General features: G+C 40.7%; 2 protein-coding genes across 2 annotated transcripts in view; one reads left to right on the forward strand and one right to left on the reverse strand.

Moving 5' to 3' along the window:
- med24 (mediator complex subunit 24) overlaps positions 1-1,143 on the reverse strand; it is a 72,068-nt gene extending 70,925 nt beyond the window's left edge. Inside the window, exon 1 of the mRNA XM_043674629.1 lies at positions 1,058-1,143. The gene's annotated coding sequence lies outside the window, so the exon portion shown is untranslated. The remainder of the gene's footprint in view (positions 1-1,057) is intronic.
- A 129-nt stretch (positions 1,144-1,272) lies between these two features.
- Positions 1,273-20,658, forward strand: part of rapgefl1 (Rap guanine nucleotide exchange factor (GEF)-like 1) — a 107,460-nt gene continuing 88,074 nt past the window's right edge. The window contains exon 1 of the mRNA XM_043674880.1: positions 1,273-1,358. The gene's annotated coding sequence lies outside the window, so the exon portion shown is untranslated. The remainder of the gene's footprint in view (positions 1,359-20,658) is intronic.

The following is a 20,658-nucleotide window of genomic DNA, read 5'->3' on the forward strand; positions in this document are numbered from 1 at the left end:
CACACACACCCTTACAGACACACACACTCACACATACACCCCCTCACAGACTTAAGTCACTCTGCACTCACTACACACACTTTCTCTCACTCTCAACCCCCAACCCAGACAGACAGACACACACACACACACACACAGACAGACAAATGCACACATATATTTTGTGGGGTGAATTTGTACTTGCAGGGTTACATTGTACTTTGCTCAAAAACTGCATGAATTTATGTAAAACTCTTATCTCACTTTTTAGATTAGAATCAATATAAACATCATGGCGAACACAGGGGCTAACACCTTCAACATAGTGTCTAGCTATCACCATTGTTAACAGCTAACCTGAGAATGCAACTTTTTAAAAAAAAAGGTTTTGTGATTTACACATGAAAGAAGTGAAACTGCCATGGTATTCTAACAGATGAAAGGCATAACAGACAATCAATTTTTTCAATGTATAATTTCACTTACATCACACTGTAAATTTTTGCTATAAATTCTGGGTTAGGATTGAGCCCTCCACTATCACCTGATGAAGGAGCGACGCTCCGAAAGCTAGTGCGCTTTCAATTAAACGTGTTGGATTATAACCTGGTGTTGTGTGATTTTTAACTTTGTACATCCCAGTCCAACACTAGCATCTCCAAATCATGACTAATATTGAGTTTATTTTTGATCTGGCCAGTCAGTCTATATTAAGTTCATGTTTCATCTGGGGAGTCAGTCTACATTGGGTTCACCTTTGACCTGGAGTGCCAGTCAATATTGGGTTCATGTTTGATCTGGGGAGTCAGTTTATATGGGGCTTATGCTTGATTTGGGGAGTCAGTCTTTATTGAGTTTATGTTTGATTTTTAGGGAGTCAGTCTACACTGAGTTCATGTTTGATTTGTGGGCTCAGTCTATAGTGAGTTTATGTTTCATCAGGCGAGTCATTCCTCCATTAACCATGCAGTGGATGCCAGTTTATAATTAACTAGAGGAGGAGCCAAGCTACAAGATCAAACCTCGCTCCAAAAAAAGAAAACAATGAGAATCATACAACAAATGAAAGGTGCTTTACCTGAAATATTTCTGACTAAATCCCAAACTCAGCGCCGCTCGAAACGACTAGCCCCCTCAAGCAAAACACTCCGCCATATTATCCACCAAGAGCCACCCACCAACAACACCCGCGGCAATTGGCCGAACGCGTTGCGGGCCGAACCAATGGAGTCAATGAGGTGGTGTCGGGCGCGCTGCCTCCTGGGAGTTGTAGTTGAGGACGGCCGCGGTGCTGCTGGATAGAGAAGGGAGCGGAAACCACAACTCCCAGAGTGCCTCGCGAACAGCTCCCTGTCACCTGCTTTGGAAGCGCAGAGATGGTAAGTCAAGCTGCTTCTGCTGTTGGAAATCCATGAGATTTAGATTTAAGATAATGTACGATTATATACCTGTATACTTGTGTCTGCACGTATGTGAACGTGAATGGTATAAGCTTACGCATAAAATGCCGGTGTTTGTATATGTCTTGAAATGATATGATTTGTTTGGCTGCATATTAATGCTGGTTGTAATCCAAAGGTTATACCTCATTCCCTCTTGAGCACTTGCATCCCTCATGGGGTTGCTGTGTTTTTCTGACTCATTGGATTGTAGTTTTTAAACAGTTACAGCATTGCAATTCTAATGCAGGTTACCCTGCCGCCTCCACCCTTGCTGCAGGTTAGCTGCAGTGACAGATGTTCTATTGATTCAGTTGAGCTCAACGTTTTCCGTGAAATGGGGTCAGCTTACTTTTTTGGGGGGTGGGAGCGTACATAATATTTCATTTAAACCCACTGAATCGCAATTACTCCCCCCACCCTTTTCCCAGAAATGTGATTTCTCTCTTTATTTGTAATTAAATCCATTTATGAGAGGGTTTTTAATACCAGAAATTAAAGCCATGGTTTATTCCTTCTCCATTAAACATTCAGAACTATTTACATTAACTCAATAATATTGGCTTCTTGCAGAATATGTTGATTTCATTTTTCGTCCTAGCAACAGTAAAATGCATTTACATTATTTACAAGAAAAATCAAGTTACAGTCATTCAGTATTTGCTTTTCAGTTTGCTGTCTTTTTTTTCTCTCTTCTCATCCTGATTATTTTTTTGAGAGGTATAGCTTTCCATTTCCTCTTAAAAACAGTAATATTTCATTAGGGATGGACTGGTGTCAGCTAATTCAGCCTCTGTGTTCCTTTAAGAGTAGAGGGAAAGAAGCCTATTTTTACTCCCATCAGGCTTGTGATACTGAATTCTCCCTGCAATTACTTCTAGTAATGATATATATATATTTTTCAAAATCGTTCATGAAATGTGGGCATCATTGGCAAGGCTTGCATTTGTTGCCCATCTGTAACTGCCTTTGAATTGCCCAGCTTGCTAGAGCTATTTTATGGTATTGCTGAGACTAGCTTTTTTTTATTAATTTGAAATTAAATTCCACCTGCTGCTGTTGTTGGATTTCAACCTTGACCCCAGAAGATTGACCTCGGTCTCTGCATTACTAGTCCTGTGATAATACCACTAAGCCATCTTCCTCTCCTGCACATGTAGCTGTTTTTATCCAGGTTTTGGCATGAGGGAAGGCAGAAGCTTCTGACAAGGTGATGCCAATTCCTACTGCTGTATTATGGTTTGTGGTGTTCTTTGCACTGCTTTTTGGTTGAGATATTAATTTGAAGTTGCTTCTAGTAGATGTAAAATAATTGTCCCTCAGTCAAGATCACAAAAGAAAATAGATGATCAGGGTATGAACACCATTGTTTAAATTTATTTTATGGGATGCAGGCATCGCTGGCTGGCCAGCATTTATTACCGTCGCTAGTTGCTCTTGAGAGGGTGGTGGTGAGCTGCCTTCTTGAACTGCTGCAGTCCACCTGCTGTAGGTTGACCCACAATGCCATTAGGGAGGGAATTTCAGAATTTTGACCCAGTGACAGTGAAGGAATGGTAATACATTTCCAAGTCAGGATGGTGAGTGGCTTAGAGGGGAACACTCTGGAAGTAGTCATGGGTTAGGAAAGTGCTGTCTGAGGATCTTTGGTGAATTTCTGCAGTGCATGTTGTAGATAATACACACTGCTGCTCCTGAGGTTTGAGGGAGTGGATGCTTGTGGATGTAGTGTCAATCAAGTGAGTGGCTTTGTCCTGGATGGTGTCAAGCTTTTTGTGTTGGAGCTGCACTCATCCCAGTAAGTGGGGTGTGGTCCGTTACTCCTGACTTATGCCTTGTAGATGGCAGACAGGCTTTGGGGAGTCAAGAAGTGAGTTACTTGCCTCAGTATTCCTAGCAGAAAGTGAGGACTGCAGATGCTGGAGATCAGAGCTTAAAAATGTGTTGCTGGAAAAGTGCAGCACGTCAGGCAGCATCAAAGGAGCAGGAGAATCGATGTTTCGGGCATAAGCCCAGGAAGAAGGGCTTCTGCCCGAAACGTCGATTCTCCTGTTCCTTTGATGCTGGGAAGAAGGGCTTATGCCCGAAACGTAGATTCTCCTGCTCCTCAGTCTTCCTAGCTTCTGATCTGCTTTTATAGCTACTGTGTTTTATGTGTTGAGTCCAGTTGACTTTCTGACCCTGAGTTCTTGTGGGATTTTGTTGTGCATATAGCAGCTGTCAAATTTCCTATTTTCTAACAGCAACTGCACTTCCATTTACTCTACATCAATGCAAGTATTTATTTTCTGCACTTATTTTTAAAATAGCCTGTCAGTGCGCCAATTATGAAATAGTCATTGCTTTTCTAAGGTGAGTTGGGAGGGTGGAGGCAAATGCAATAACCAGAATACCAGCAAAGTTACAGTAAAAAAGCCACGGAGACTGTCAGGAAGAACATGAGTAAGAGAGAGAAAATGCAAGAATCAGACTGCGGGACATTCGGTATCTGAAAGAGAGGTTACGATATAGGGCGCAACCTTTCACCATCGTATGTACTAGGTGAATTCAGTTGGGTTATTTTCAACACATCTCTTAGTGGAATGAGCTTACAGTAAAACGCAACTGTTTCAATTTACCACAAAATTAGTAATCACCTGCATTAAGTTGGCATGGTAATAGAATATGAAGTATCACCCTAACACAAAGGAGATTTGATAGAGATATTCAGTATTATGAGAGACCTGGGCAGAGTAGATAGGGAGAAACTCTCCCACATATGAAGGGATCGAGAACAAGCTGGAACAGATTTAAAGTATTTATTAAAAGAAGCAAAAGCAAACATGAAAAATTTTGATTTTCACGCAGCACATGGCCTGGAATGCACAGTCTGAATCTGAGATTGGTGGAGGTAAAGCATTCCAAAGGAACTTAGACTGCCATTGGAAAAGGAAGAAGTCAGGAGTACAGTGATCTGCTCATTCAGAGAGCTGGTGCAGACACGAAAGACTGAGTGGTCTCCTTCTGTGTTGTAACAATTCTGTCATTCTGCAGTGGCTTCTGCTTGAACTTGAGGCTGTACTTGACCTGGAAGCACTGAGCACTGATGTTCTAAGATAGAAAAATGATCCTGTTTCTCACCATTAGGATCCCTTATCTGATCAGCACAAACTAACCTCCAGATATGATAAAAACATATCTTTTAAATAGTGTCTTTAACATAATGAAGTGTCCTAAGATGCCTCACAGGAGCATCATAAAGTAAAGTAAACCACCATGCCACATAATGAGATGTTGTGTTGGAATGGTAGATATTAAAGAGTGTCTTAAAGGAGGAGTATGAGAGGTGTGGTAGGAAGGGTATTCCAGAGCATGGGGCCTTGGTGTTTAAAAGTTCATCACTAATTGTGATTAAAATTGTGGATGCCCAATTGGCCAGAATTGGGGGAATTGCAGGTATTTTAGAGAAGAATGGAAATGTCTTGCATTCTGAATCTCTAAAGATCCACTACACAATCCGAACCTTCCAGGGTGGTGTGTTCTTAGGGATGTTGCAAAAGCTGAGCTGGGGTGTGTAAAGCCCATATGCCTGTTGAGAAGCCAGCTCAGTCCCCTGTCCCGGAACTTGTGATTGTTGAAGTATTCCTCTTCTGTCTTCAATTATTCCAACCGTATTCATCAGCAAGCCTCAATATTCTGAGTTACAAGATGTTGCTCACATGGAGGTCGCCCCCCACATCACTTTATTTTTTGTTCCACATCACTTTATTTTTTGCTCAAAGTAAAATTTGACTGCTGCAGATTTAATTGTAGTTGAGTGCTGTTGGGGAAAATTAACTTGGTATGTGTATTGTTGAGGACTGGTTGGAGACTTCCAGAATTTGAATAGTAATGTAACATTAATGTCCCCCAGCTATACCATGTCTGAACAGATATTGCTCTGAGGTCTGCAAGATTCTTTACTGCTGTTCTATACTGACAGGAAGATTGTATAACCTTTATCTAATCTGCTGATCTGTCAAAACGACAAGAACTCCTGCATTTTTCTGTTTTGTATTGAGACATGTTGTGACTTGCTCTAATTGCACCTTTCCAAATCAAAGGCCATAATGTAGTAAATAACAAAACAGTAAGGGAGGAGGAAGGGATCTCCCTGAAGGGCACAATTTTAAACTGACCTTTGTAAAGTCAATTCATGCCATATATAGTGAGCAGTGTTGAGAAAACAGCTTTGTTCCCTACATCTCTCCCAAAACTCCTTAGACTGAGAGGAAGGAGAGACTAAGAGGTGAGGTATGCAAGCTTTAATATACATTACGACATGTGAATACAATTGGGATGAGCCTGTATTTTTCTAGGAAGGGACTTGATCTCTATCGGAGGTTTCGATGGAAAGTGACACAGTGGCTTTGTTGCTTGGAAACTTTGCAGTTGTTTGAGGGTTTAACAATGGGAAAATCAAATTTGTCAACACAGAGAAGAGTCCACTTTTCTTTTAAAAATATTGAACTTGGGAGTTATCCCTTGGCGAGCCCTCTGGTATATTATGTACTTGGAACTGTACATAATATACCAGAGGGCCAACATTGAGAAAGCCAACTCTTCTTTTCAAAATTAAGAAAGTTTAAACTAAAAATAACAAATATTTCTCTTCCCTTTCATGGAAATATCTTACGATTTCTAAGTATGAACTTTCTTGAATCTTATTAGTTCCTTTCATTTTGAAAGTAAAGGTCAAATCTAATTGCTATCTACCAATTTTAATTCTTGTAGATTAAACTGTTTCTGTGCTAATTTTGACTGGATTTATCATAATATGGAGAGTACTCTGCATTCAGTCTGCCCTCATTGACTCCTCCACCTTAAGCATCTTACTTTTACAGGAGTTGCCCTAACATCTCATCTGCTTGAATGAATCTAGGATCCAGGGGTGTAACTTTGACACTCCCTAGTGACAGGCACTGGATATCCTTGGCTTTTATTTTTTTCTATCCTGAAAATAGATCACTAGTTTCAATCATTATTCCAGAGAAAGACAAACACACCAAGCCATAGGTGTAATAAATTTCCTTAGTTCAGTTAATGCATCTCATCCCTGCAGGGTCCAATGTAATTTTTGCATACGCTATTCAGTCTCACTTCACTAGAATAATTTTAATTAAACTGAATAACCTGTTGCCACTTTGTCCTGTCCTAAGCTTGAGGAGATTATTGAGATTACCTCAATACTGCTTAGTCGAATGTCCAATTCCCAAAGACCAGTCTGCCTTCTTGGCATCTGACACTCTGTTTTATTCGATATCAGTTAACAGTCAAGATGAAATCAAACATTTTCTACCATAATGGGTGTTCATGAACTGGCCAATGTATTGCTTATTATTTGTCCTCCATGTGGAGATTATGTACAAGATGGCTCATTCACATCTTAACAGTTTACAGGTTAAAACCTTTTGTTCCTTCCTCTTGAGGAAATACACAGGGCTTTTAAACTACCTGTTTAAAGGAACTTTTTAATTTATTTTCCAAACTACTTTGGTAAAGTTTTATTGTGGTGCACTGTTCCAAACTGTGTTGTTGATTGGCAAAAGCCCTTCTTTCTCACATCCTCTCCTCCTGATCCCGAGGTTACAGCACTATTCGTGAATGAGACCTGTAGGTATTCCAGCAACTGAGCTGCATGGAGAAAGAAGATAGTGTGGTGAGGACATCTACATCCATCCATTGATTAGTAGTGAGATTTTCAACTCCTTTGTCCACAAACATAATTCCACTCAATACACATGAGTTCCTCTCACTTTGGTGTTCAGTCCATGTGCCTCTGGTGACATTAAAAATATTGGATACTGTAAGGTTTGTGTTTCAGCCTGATATTCTCCATCCTCTTCGTGTCACTTACCTTGTCTCCAACTATACCCAGGATGCTAGGCATTTCCCACATCCACTGCCCCCAACTACACTTCACACACACCCCCTCCTTCCAAGCTCTCCCAACTCTGGCTGATGACAAGTCTGCATGCAAGCTGCCGAGGAGCAGAGCACACATGCCTGATGCGCTGCTGGCTTCATCATGAAGGTAGGATGTAATAATAAGAAATTTCACACTAATAAATATTCATGGCTGCACAAGTATGAACCTGCCATGGACGACATGAAGCACAACACTGATTTGATCTCTCCTTTTCAACTTGGCATTGGGAAACAGAAATTTCAGCTCTGGTCGAACTCAGTCACCTTGCAATTCGTGACTTTTGTTCTCATGAGATCTATAAAATCACCGTCTTCCTTTGGAAAACCATCAAAAAATCTTAAAATGTGACAAACTTGAATTAATTTACTGCTTGTGTATAACTTTCACTGAGCAGTGAGGTTTATTTGGTTTAATAATTCAGAACTGTGAAACTCCAACTTCACGGTCTGTTCTTGTTCCCTCTGATGAGGTAACCATTAATAAGAATCTGAGAAAGATAATTCTACCGTCTGTCATCTTTGACCCTTTTACTAATGACCTTAAATTTGTTGTCTCTGGTTCCTGACTCTGCTGACAACAGAAACAGAACCTTCTCATTTACTTTTCCAACACCCTTTTTGATTTTAAGCAACCGTGTTAAATTTCTTCTTAACTTCCTTTGCGTAAAGGCAAACACATTTTGATTTCTTTATTCTCTACAGTGAAGTCACTCATTCATGTTCTATTTTAACAGATATTCATAATGCGTGATACACTCCCTGTGTTTGCTTGAGTAGACACACCACTGCTTTGCTTTAACATCTAATCCAAAAAGAAAATACTTGCTTTGGAATTGCAGTACTCCTCCAGAATTTCAGTGAACTGTCAGTTCTGATCATGTACTTGTGTCGTATAGTGACGCTTGAACCTGTGACCTTCTGACTCAAAGGGAAGCATAGCACCAAGCTGACAAAATTCAATAAGTTCTGTTGAATAATAAAATGCCACTCAATAGTAGAAACACTGGTGTTTTCATTGATTATTCTCAGTATGACAAGTGCAAACAACTTGCTGCAATAGCACAGGCCCAATGTGGCCTTTAACATACATTGCTTAATACTCACTCTTCGAAATCTGTTCCACTCTGTTATGCATGAACAAAATGCTGAAATGTGCGTGTCAGTCAGAACAGATTTGCCTGGGGATTTTGCATGCTGACAAGCAGAAGATAAGAAGCGATCGGTATACTCTGGGAGGGAAGCAGAATTTGAAATTGGTTCAAGGCTAGTGTACCCAAAGTTTAAATGCTCCTGTGCACTGTGCTCAGCAATTCAGCATGGCATCAAAGTTTTTAAGGAACCTGTTTTGTACTTGGCCCTCAAACTCCATGAAGAGCAAATTCACCTCGAGTAATTAAAATGCTTGTGTAGTACACCTTGCATCACGTCATTCCAAAAGCCATTGTCTCCCTCATCTCTGGTCTCTCATGCTAAGACGTGGAGGTACTGGTGTCAGATTGGGGTAGACAAAGACAAAAGTCACAGGACCCTCGGTTATAGTCCAACAGGTTTATTTCAAATCACAAGCTTTAAGATTGAGAAAGCAATTTCTGCTCTTTCGTCAGATGGCATTCACCTGACAAAGGAGCAGTGCTTTGAAAGTTTGTGATTTCAAATAAATCGGTTGGACTATTACCTAGGGTCATGTGACCTTTGACTTTCTCTTGCTAAGACAAGAGCATATCGTTTCGTTAACTTGACTTTTGGATAAGATATTTCTTAAAAACTTGGATTTCAGTATTGCTGCAAAGGGTTGGAGGATCTGAGCTACAGGGAGAGGCTGAACAAGCTGGGGCTGTTTTCCCTGGAGCATTGGAGGCCGAGGGGTGACCTTATAGAGGTTTACAAAATTATGAAGGGCATGGATAGGATAAATAGGCAAAGTCTTTTCCCTGGGGTCGAGGAGTCCAGAACTAGAGGGTATAAGTTTAAGGTGAGAGGGGAAAGATATAAAAGAGACCCAAGGGGCAACCTTTTCACGCAGAGGGTGGTACGTGTATGGAATGAGCTGCCAGAGGATGTGGTGGAGGCTGGTACAATTGCAACATGTAAGACGCATTTGGATGGGTATATGAATAGGAAGGGTTTGAAGGGATATGGGCTGGGTGCTGGCAGATGGGACTAGATTGGGTTGGGATATCTGGTTGGCATGGACGGGTTGGACCGAAGGGTCTGTTTCCATGCTGTACATCTCTATGACTCTATGGCTCTATGCCTCTATTCCTCACCAGGACAGATGCAAGAATGCCAAATTTCAAATAGAATAACAATTTATACTGCATGAAAAAGCAGAGTGCTGATTTGTTAGCAAGTAGTTTTGATTAGTTGGAACATTGCAACACAGAATGTACAAGGGAACAGTTCTGTAGATAATGCAAATTATTAATTGATTTTTACAGTCCTATTGGCCTCATCAGTATTATATTTGAGACCCTACAAACCACTATCACTATATTAACTGAAAACCTTCCTTCCCTGCTCTATAGCATTTACCTGGTTTCACTTATTTAATTCGTTACTTGTTTCAATGTAGATTAGATTGGATTACTTACAGCGTGGAAACAGGTCCTTCAGCCCAACAAGTCCACTCCGATCCTCCGAAGAGCAACCCACCCAGACCCATTCCCCTCTTCAGCTAACACTGCGGGCAATTTAGCACAGCTAATTCACCTATCCTGCACATCTTTGGACTGTGGGAGGAAACCGGGGCACCCGGAGGAAACCCACGCAGACACTGAGAGAATGTGCAAGCTCCACACAGATAGTTGCCTGAGGGCAGGAATTGAACCCGGGTCTCTGGCGCTGTGAAACAGCAGTGCTAACCACTGGGCCACTGTGTTAATTACATTATGTTTGAACATTTGTAAAGTTGGACTGTATTAGTTGAGGTGGTGTTATATTGACAGAAATACAGATCATTTGGGGCTGAGGAAGCATTAAGTCAGCATCCACTTCTGCTTAAAAAAAATCTACCCTTTAGTTAAATTGCAGTCTGATGCCAACCACATTCAAAGTCCAAGAATCCTTGAGCAACAGAAGAGACCTGAGAACCGCCCCAGTGTGGCAGGTAATAAGTAGGACACATTGACGTGCAATGATGGACAGGTTTAGGTCCTCTGATCCGTCCCATCTGTCTCTCACAATGGTGGCCCCTTCTCCACTATACCAAAACTGTATCAGCTTCCAGGAAAGTAAAACAATCGCATTAAAACCCAGGCCAATTTGTAGGGGAAAATGTTTAGGAGTTCCTCACCAATGATTTAGATGAACAAAACCCGTCCATGGGATCACTCTGGTCTTGAGTTTCCTGCAGTGCCAACATGAATATATCTGCCCTGGCCAGAAAATAGTCAAATCCTGCTTTAAAGAATTCACTGAATTGAAAACCACATGAGATGGCAGTGTGTTCCTGGGGTCCACTATATAGAGAATGAATCACCTCCAGGAATTCAGTCTCCATCTAACCATAAAATTATGATTTCCTGTTGGCTATTCCTATTCTATTTAGTTGGAACAAACTGTCAACTGAATCACAGTCTATTCTCTTAAAACAAACTTCAACCAAATAACCTTTAAGTGTACTGTTCTCTAAAATCTGGACTTGCAAATTCATGGATAATGAAGATGTTTTATGCTTGGAATTAGCCTGGCAGGCCCTAAGACCAAAATCAGACACAGGAAACTACAGATCTGTCAGCTTCATACCAATAATGGGAAAACTGATGGAGGCTATCACCTGGGATAAGGAAAAATGTACTGAGAGAAAAATAAGTCAGTACCACACAGACATTATGGCTTTGTCAAGAGCAGGTCATGTCTGACAAATTTGAGTTCTTTGACGAGGTGACACAGGCAATAGATGAGGGTAGTGCTGTGCATGTTGTCTATTTGAACTTTCAGAAAACACTTGGTAAGGTGCCATATTAGTTGGCAAATTAGAAATGTTTGGGATTGATGGGAGCATGGATTCAAAGTTGGCTACATGATAGAAAACAGAGGGTATGTATAGATGGGCATTTCTTAGACTGGAGACGAGTTGAAAGTGGTTCCCTGTGATCAGTGTTGGGACTCTTGCTTTTTCTGACTTTATAAAACCAATTTGATGATGGGTGTTGAAGGCAGAATCTCTAAATTTGCGGAAGATAAGTTAGGGAGAGCAGTGAGTTGTGAAGATGACACTGAGCGATTTCAAATGGGCAGACACCTGACAAATAAAATTCAACACAGTGAAACATGAGGAAACACAGACAGACAATACAAGCTCAATGGTACAACCTTGTGGGGAGTACAGAGAAGAGTGACCTCTGGACTCGTGTGCATTATTCTCTGAAGGTGGTCAGATAAGTTAAAATGATTGTTAAGAAGAATTCTTAGGTTTATAAACAGAGGTATAGAGTATAAAAGTAACAAATCGTTGGTCAGACCACATTTGAAGTTCAGTTCTGGGTACCTTATTTAAGGAAGGATGTTAAAGCCCTGGAGAAAATGCAAAGGAGATTTACTGGAATGATCCCAGGAATGAGGAATTTTAGATACAAGAGAAGAGCAGAGAAATAGGGTTTATTCTCCTGGGAGCAGAAAAGATTATTGGTGACCTTTTTGAGGTGTTTAAAAATATGAACAATTTTGACAGGATACTGAAGGATATTCTATTTCCACTAATTGATATTTCAGTAATTGAGGGTCACAATTTCAGGATTGTCAGCAAGGCAGCTAGGAGTGAGATGAGGAGAAACTTCTTTACTCAGAGAATTGTTAGTGTTTGGAATGTGCAGCCTGGTAAAGTGGTGGAGGCTAATTCCATAGCAGGTTTCAAAAGAGCTGGATATATATTTGAAAGTCATGAATTTAGTATGGAGATAGGGCTGGAGAGTAGGACTTTGGAGAGTACAGACATGATGGGCCTTATAGTATCCTTCTGCACTGTAAATTAAATAATTTTATGATTCAGTGTGAGGCCTGACTAAGGTCTTTTAACAAAGACAGAATAGCATGCCTTCTCTCATTATCAATTGTTCTATGAAAGCAGTTTATCACTTTGACTACCACTTCACAGTGTTGTTCCTATGTCTTTAGAGATGTACGGTCGAGAATGCACAGATCTTTTTCTTTAATTTAATACTTTTACTTCAAGAGTACATTCCATTTGAATGTCCAACGATCTACTTTTTCAAATTACACATTATTTATCTATCATGAGCCCAATTTCCCAACATACTGAGCATCAGCCACAGATTTAACATTTGTACAGATCCTAGTATCATCTGCAAATTTTGTATCTCTGTCATGAATAAAAAGATCCCATCACCCATCTCTGCAGGTATTGGTGACTGGTCTTCAAATGGATCCAATCTGTCTCTAATTGCCTTATAGTTGGATCCCAGTCAAGCTCATTACCACTCATACCAGTGACTTCACACATGTAGAGATGTCTCTTGGGTGGTTTCTTTTCTAACCCTTTCAGTTATGCACATGAAGACGCACATTCAGTATTAACCATTGAAAGGGAATTGGATAAGTGCCTGAACAGGAAATACCTGCAGGGTCTATGAAAGGGGGATTGTGTGGTTGCATGAATGAATGTGACAGGCGAAATGGTTTCATTCTTGCTGTGTGTTTCTGTGATATGGATAATAATGTGTGTGGGACTGATGACAATAAAATCATAAAAGAAAAAATATAAACTGTAAAATTGGAATTCGATTATCCTGCTGCTTGCCAACCAAGAGGAGATTGGTCACCTAAGATTAATGTTTCCTAACCCCACACTGACTATCAGAAGGAATGGGCAGATAGCATCCACCAGAAAGAACCTCGGTTGATTTCCTCTTGTCTAAGCCTGAGATTCTTTTTCCAGTTTTTATCGTGTCGAGATGACTTCTCTCAATAGAGTCTGGGGGCAACATTTTGAATTTTGCTGACACACGTATTTTCCGAGTAGAGGTTTCAGGTCTACTGGGAAAAGAACAGTTATTATTAACAATATAATTATTTAGTACAATAAGTACCTTTCGTGTACAGGGTGTGGACTTTCAGAGGTGGGTGGAGGAAGATTAAATTTATGAAGTGATGTTGCAACAGTACTAAGGCTGTAGTGGATTAGTGGCTAGTAATACTACACCTCAGAGTACAGTAAATTCCTTTCAACTTGCACATGTCGGGAACCATGTGAAATCCTTAAATTGAAAGGAGTCGTGAATTTTTTTTAAAAATGAAGATCTGGAATGTGTTTCTTTTTTTTCATTTCTGCACTCCTTAACTGAATGGATTAAAGAAACAAGTTTTGTCTTGACTTTTAAGAAGCATATTGTTTATTGGATACTTTAAATGTTTTGGATTTTACATGTCAACACATTTTAGAAAGAGCAACATGCTGGCTTTACAAAGAGAAAGTAGGGATTTGTATTAAGATGTCTCCAATGGCCTTGAGATGACCCAAAGCTATTTGCAGCGAATGGAGTGCCTTCACAGTGCAGTCATCATTGTGCTATAGAGCAGGACGGCGACCAATTAGCACACAGCAAGGCTTTCACCAACAGCACTGAGAAAATGACTAGCCCTCTGTTATTTCATAGTGTTATCAACTGATGGATAAATATTGGTCAATACATCAGGAAGAACAATCCTGCACCTCTTCCAAAATGCCCTTGGGATTTTATTTTTACATCAACACGGCTGATAGATCCTTTCAATTTTTTTTTGTCTCTGTGAACCTCGTGGTTACAAAACACAAAACCACAGAAGCTATATTGAAACAGCATCACTACGTCTCTGTGTAATTAAAAAATAATTTTGTGACTAAATACACAAGCTAAGTTATAAACTTAAATTCAAAGTGAACGCATCTAGTTATCAGCACCACACTCCTTCATGTGCTAAATTATTATCTAATGTTCTCAGTCATTTAACCATTGAACTTGCCTATTTAAATTCAGTGAGCTACCCCCGAGTTCGGAAAGGTTTCTTCCATTTAATCAAAATTAAATATAATCATAGAAATGTTACAGGACAGAAAGTGGCCATTAACCCCATTGTGTTGGCCTTCCTTTTCTCTCCTTTTTGTATATTTAGAAAATGTGGAAAGCAAATGAGCCACTCTGCCTTTATTCCTGATGAAGGGCTTTTGCCCAAAACGTCGATTTCGCTGCTCCTTGGATGCTGCCTGAACTGCTGTGCTCTTCCAGCACCACTAATCCAGAATCCACTCTGTCCATCATGTCTGTCTCCAGTAAAGTAAAATGAACCATCCAGCCTAATCCCATTTTCGACTATATCCCTGGAGGTTATAGGATTTAAGGTCCTTATCCAGACACCTTTTTAAATGAGTTCCAGGTTTCTGTGTCAACTTCCATTTGCGACATCTGACCAGTCGCTTAATATCTTGCTGCAATTTCCAGTTTTCCTCTTCACTATCAACCATATAACCAATTTTTGTGTTATGTGCAAACATCTTTGATATATGCCACAAAAAAAAACAAAGAACATAGTCTTAACCCCTATGGAACCCCACTGAAAACAGCCTTCCAGTAGAAAAACACCCACCTATCATTGCTGTTTGTTTCCTGTCACTGAGTATTTTGATTCAGCTTGCTATATTCCCTTGGATCCCATGAGCTCCTTTTTTTTTTAAACCAGTCTACCATGTAGAACTTAGTCAAAAGCTGTGTTAAAATCCACGTAGACCACAATTTTTGTATTACCCTCACCTTGTGATCTCCTCAAAAATACTCCATCAAGTTAGTTGGACACAATCTTCCCCTTAACAAACCTCAACAAGCCATTATCCTTGATTGCTCCATGCCTTTGTAAGCAATGGTTTGTTTATTCTGTGTGTCAGAATTGATTCCACTACCACGGCTACACTTGCTAATTATCTGATCCATCCCTCACTTCATTTTAAACAAAGGTACAACAGTAGAAGTCCACAGTTCTCTGATATCACATCAGCATTGTGTCATGTTTTAGTTTTGAGAAGCTGTAAACTTCAGGGTCTGGAGTTTGCAACTTAGGAGATGGCTACTGCTGGCGATTAAATAGAGGGAAATTTTCTCTTTCATAAGTAATTTACACTGCATAATATAAACTGATAGTTTGCTTTCCAAAGCAGGCATTTGATATCACGTTGCCTCTCATATGATACCCTGTATGTTTTCAGATCAAATATCCAAATACTCACTTGACTCTTTGTTTCATTTTAAAGCCCTAACTACTATATCAAAGCATGCCATAATAGTCATCTTCCATCTATACTTATGGTTTACATAATATTCAAAATAGTTCATTCTTGGAAATGTATTAAAAATCTGGATTTCAACCTTGAAGCTCAGTGTGAGTATAGGTCACTCTTTCTTTCACTTCAGAACCCAGACCATAGGGCATTTGAATCCCTCCTTTCCCTGTCTTAGTCTCAAATTCAGCCCATTAACTTAGCCCTGACACAAGAAATGGGAGCAAGAGTAGGCCATTTGCCCCCTTGAGCCTTCTCTGCTATTCAATAAGGTCATGGTTGATCTTATCGTGGACTCAGCTTCACTTACACGCCCACTCACCATAACCCTTAAGTTTTACTGTTCAAAGCCTTAACTGCTTCACTGGGCAGGAAATTCTATAGATTTACAACCCTTTGGGAGAGGAAGTTCCTCCTTAACTCTGTCCTAAATCTGCTCCCCCTTATTTTGAGGTTATGCCCCCTTGTTTTAGTTTCACCTGTCACAAGAAACAACCTCCCTGCTTCTATCTTATTTTATCTCTTCCCTTCATAATTTTATATGCTTCTATAAGATCTATCCCTTACTATTCTTCTAAATTCCAATGAGTATAGTCCCAGTTCACTCAGTCACTCCTCATAAGCCAACCCTGTCAACTCCGGAATCAACCTAGTGAACCTCCTCTGCTCCCCCTTCAGTGCCAGTGCATCTTTTCTCAAGTAAAGAGACCAAAGCTGTACACAGTACTCCAGGTGTGGCCTCACCAACGCCCTATACAGCTGCTGATTTGTAAACTCCACCCCTCCCATCTATTATTCTGTTTTGACGTCTCCATTCTATAGTGACACTCCCTCTGTTTGTCCAGTTTCCTATGTGTTGATCCACATGTTTGTGAGAATCTTCACATGGCACAGTCATATTATCAGCTGTTCTGTTTGTTTTCATTCCAAACATATTCCTTTCTTTCAGGCTTAAGCTGCCACATACAATATCTGTCTCCGCATCAACTAGCCTCCTTTCTAACCCAACTCATACGTGCCGAGATCGGGACCTTACAATCTAAACAAGCAGACACAACAAAATTGAACCATGTTCAGACACACATCCATGTTTAGCTCAAGTGATGTGTTACATCATATGTTTTACTGTTTTAGGTATGTGAAAGGGGCTCATGATCAGAGGACTAATTACGATCCGCTCAGAAATCCACCAGCATTTTCACATCCACCGTGACTTTACATGACCTCAATTAGGAGCACCTTGTTTTCCATGTTCAAAACCTGCTCTGGGATTTGATCAAATAAAAAGAAACTTGGGATTGGGAAAAGGGTCATGAAGTCAAATGCTTTTTTTATTTGCCCTCCTCAGGACTGAAACGCAAGAAAAACCAACTGAGAAAGGAAACAACAATTTATACACCATAGGAAGCAGTTGCTGATTGGTTGGCGTGGAGATGCTGCAGGAACTGTTAAATGTCATAATTAATTAGTGAAATACAATTGAGGCAAGATAGGTTTGATTGGTCAGAGCATTGCCGTGTTTTTGGAGGCATAATTGGCTGTTTCCTCAGCCCTCAACTCTGTGAAAAATGTGCAATATGTATCTTTTATTTGTTGTTTCTGGATAAAAAGAACATGTCCACACATTTTACTTTATTTACAAAAAGGCTATGGAGACAGCCAATGCCTGCTGCAATGCCCCGGCCAATCAAAGTTATCTCATTTGATTTGAATTTATTCAGTTAACTGTGAATAGCCGTTGCATCTCCATACCAACTATCGTCCAACCAATCAGCATCCTCTTCTCATGCTGCATAAATTGTTTTCTTAATTTCAAAAATATACTTTACACATAGCCACAAACGTAGTTCAGTTCTATACAGTAGCATATCAAGGAAACAAAAGCATTGGAGTTTGATTCTATCCAACAAACCAAAGGCACCCCTTACTCGAATCAGACTATATTTGCATTCATTTGAAGCACCAGCAGGGTCCAATAACTGAATGGACTCCCATTCAACTTTGGCAGGAAGGCCTCAGACAATGGTCTTTTCCCATTGCGCTTTGGCAGTAGTTGCCCCAAGTGTGTCCCACAGCACGTAGTCCTGGACCATGGAATGTATCAGCCTGCAACACTCAGTCGAGGTCAACTCTTTGCACTGGAAGACCAACAATTTTTTCTTGTATTTCATTCCTAATGAGTGTAAGATGAAAAGCTTCAATTTCCATGTCTCTTTTCAGTTACGTTAAGTTCTGAACTGAGAATGAATTAAATCATCTGGACTGGGCACTTCAGTGCAGCACTGATGACTGCTATTGTGTCTCAGACTGCAATTGCTCCATCACTTCTTGCCTTTCTCCTTCTAATAACCGCAATCCTCTGAGAACCTGCGGTCTCCAATGTTAGCCTCTTGTTCATGCCTCCTGATGAAGAGCTTATTCTTGAAACATCGATTCTCCTGCTCCTCAGATGCTGCCTGACCGGCTGTGCTTTTGCATCACCACACTTTTTGACTCTAATCTCAAGCACCTGCTGTCCTCACTTATTTCTAATTGATTATAACCTTACTGCGAAGCCTCTTCCAAGGATGGCCACCTTGAAGAAGTTCTCCTGCTCCCTCCACAAGACATTCCTGATGAAGGGTCTATGCTCAAAACATCGACTCTCTTGCTCCTTGGATACTGCCTGACCGGCTGTGCTTTTCCAGCGCCACATTCTTTGACCTTGCTCCAGCTTCCCCTTCATAGGCACCATTTCCCACTAGCCCTCAGGTCTTCCTTCACTAAAATCCTCTGCCTCACCACTTTTCTCTCCTCCTTTAAAAGGAAGCTCCCTGACCAAGCTTTTAGTAACTCTTCCTAACATCGCTCATTGTCAATTTTTTCTTACATGCTTGAAGCTCTCTGGGACCCATGTTAAGGATGTTATAAGCGTGTTCTTTGCAGTTTTAGGCTTTGAAATTCTGAGTATTTAATGCCTTACACCATTCTTTTCCTCCATGTTTACTGTCTTTCCTAATTTGGACGGTTCCAGTGCTGACCAATGTGCCCATGTTAATCACTGCACGTGGCCACTTGTGATAATTTCCTCCATCACGTTGGTGTTTTATTAGTCAGCAAATTAGGAATTCAGATCTTGCATTGCATTCTCAGTTGTGTTGAGATAAACAAGGCACTCTCTCCAAACACCTGCCCCATCTTCAGTTACTGGGCAATGTAGGCAAGTACCAACCTGTCCCTTCACTTCAGTGATTCAGATGGAAGCAGCTGTACTTTCAATGTGTTCACAACAGTCAGCACCTGTACAACCCTTCAAAGAAATGACTACTTTTGTTTCTCTATTAATGGGGTTTGAGGATAATGCTTTTTTTTGCTGTTCAGTGGGATTTGACAGAGATATAAAAAAAATTAAATCTTTCTTGTCTGTTTTATATCTGGTGCCTCTATTGAGCACTCCTTGAAGTATGCCTTTGGCAATAATTCTGGGCACTCCCTTCATTATACATACTTCATTGAAGTCTATGTAGCTCATCCTCTGAACTGTGCCATTTAGCCTGAAGGAAAGAAACAGGGTCTGCAGAGGTGGTTATATTCCCGAGAAGTACTGTAATATCAGCCAGGCAACATTTTTAATAATGATGCAGTTAGCTGGTTTTGCGCTGAATCAATTTGAAATGTGAACAATAACGTGCCCCCGTCACTCCTAGAAACTCCACGGGGAACATGTGCTTCCTCACCACTGCCCTAGATATCACAGCCACTGTGTATTGGTACTGAATCACATGTCTAACCTCTGGGGAGCATTATCATCATGAGAAAAGGGAGAGCTTAAGGATGCTATTGCATTCAATCAATGCAATCCATACTTTGTGAGTTGATGACTTTCTATGATGAGGATGACCTTTTCATATGAGCAAGAATGTCAAGGGAATTATACAATTATTGTCAGATCTGCCAGTGCCAAATAATTTGTGTGAAGCAAATGATGTCCCTTTAAGAAAACTGTGTGACTATTTATTCTTGGGTGAAAAGGAGATAAATACTGCATTTTAGAGCCTTACAACAAATATGTTTTATTCATGAAACATGGTCGTGTTTTCTCATTTTGTCTCCCTCCCCATAGAGTTAGAGTCATAGAGCTGTACAGCATGGAAACAGACCCTTCGGTCCAACCTGTCCAGTGAATACAGGACTAGTTAACCCAATCTCTACTCCTTGGACAGATACTGCCATCCCAGGAATGAATCTATGAACAGTCACTGTACTCCCTCAATGGCAAGTATATCTTAAGTAGGGAGATCAAAACTGTATAGAATACTCCAGGTGTGATCACAGTAAGGCCTTGTACAACTTCAGTAAAGAGTAACCCACCCATACCCATTTCCCTCTGATGAACACTATGGGCAATTTAGCATGGCCAATTCACCTGACCTGCACATCTTTGGACTGTGGGAGGAAATCGGAGCACCCGGAGGAAACCGGATTCTTTGTCATAGAGTCATTGAAATGTACAGCATGGAAACAGACCCTTCGATCCAACCCGTCCACGCCGACCAGATATCCCAACCCAATCTAGTCCCACCTGCCAGCACTCGGCCCATATCCCTCCAAACCCTTCCTAATCGTATGCCCATCCAAATGCCTCTTAAATGTTACAATTGTACCAGCCTCCACCACATCCTCTGGCAGCTCATTCCATACACGTACCACCTTCTGCGTGAAAACGTTGCCCCTTAGGTCTCTTTTATATCTTTCCCCTCTCACCCTAAACCTATGCCCTCTAGTTCTGGATTCCCCGACCCCAGGAATTTATCCTATCCATGCCCCTCATAATTTTGTAAACCTCTATAAGGTCACCCCTCAGCCTCCGATGCTCCAGGGAAAACAGCCGCAGCCCCAGCCTGTTCAGCCTCTCCCTGTAGCTCAGATCCTCCAACCCTGGCAACATCCTTGTAAATCTTTTCTGAACCCTTTCAAGTTTCACAACATCTTTCCGATAGGAAGGAGACCAGAATTGCACGCAATATTCCAACAGTGACCTAACCAATG

The sequence above is a fragment of the Chiloscyllium plagiosum genome, chromosome 33 (assembly GCF_004010195.1).
Source record: "Chiloscyllium plagiosum isolate BGI_BamShark_2017 chromosome 33, ASM401019v2, whole genome shotgun sequence".
NCBI classification, from domain to species: domain Eukaryota; kingdom Metazoa; phylum Chordata; class Chondrichthyes; order Orectolobiformes; family Hemiscylliidae; genus Chiloscyllium; species Chiloscyllium plagiosum.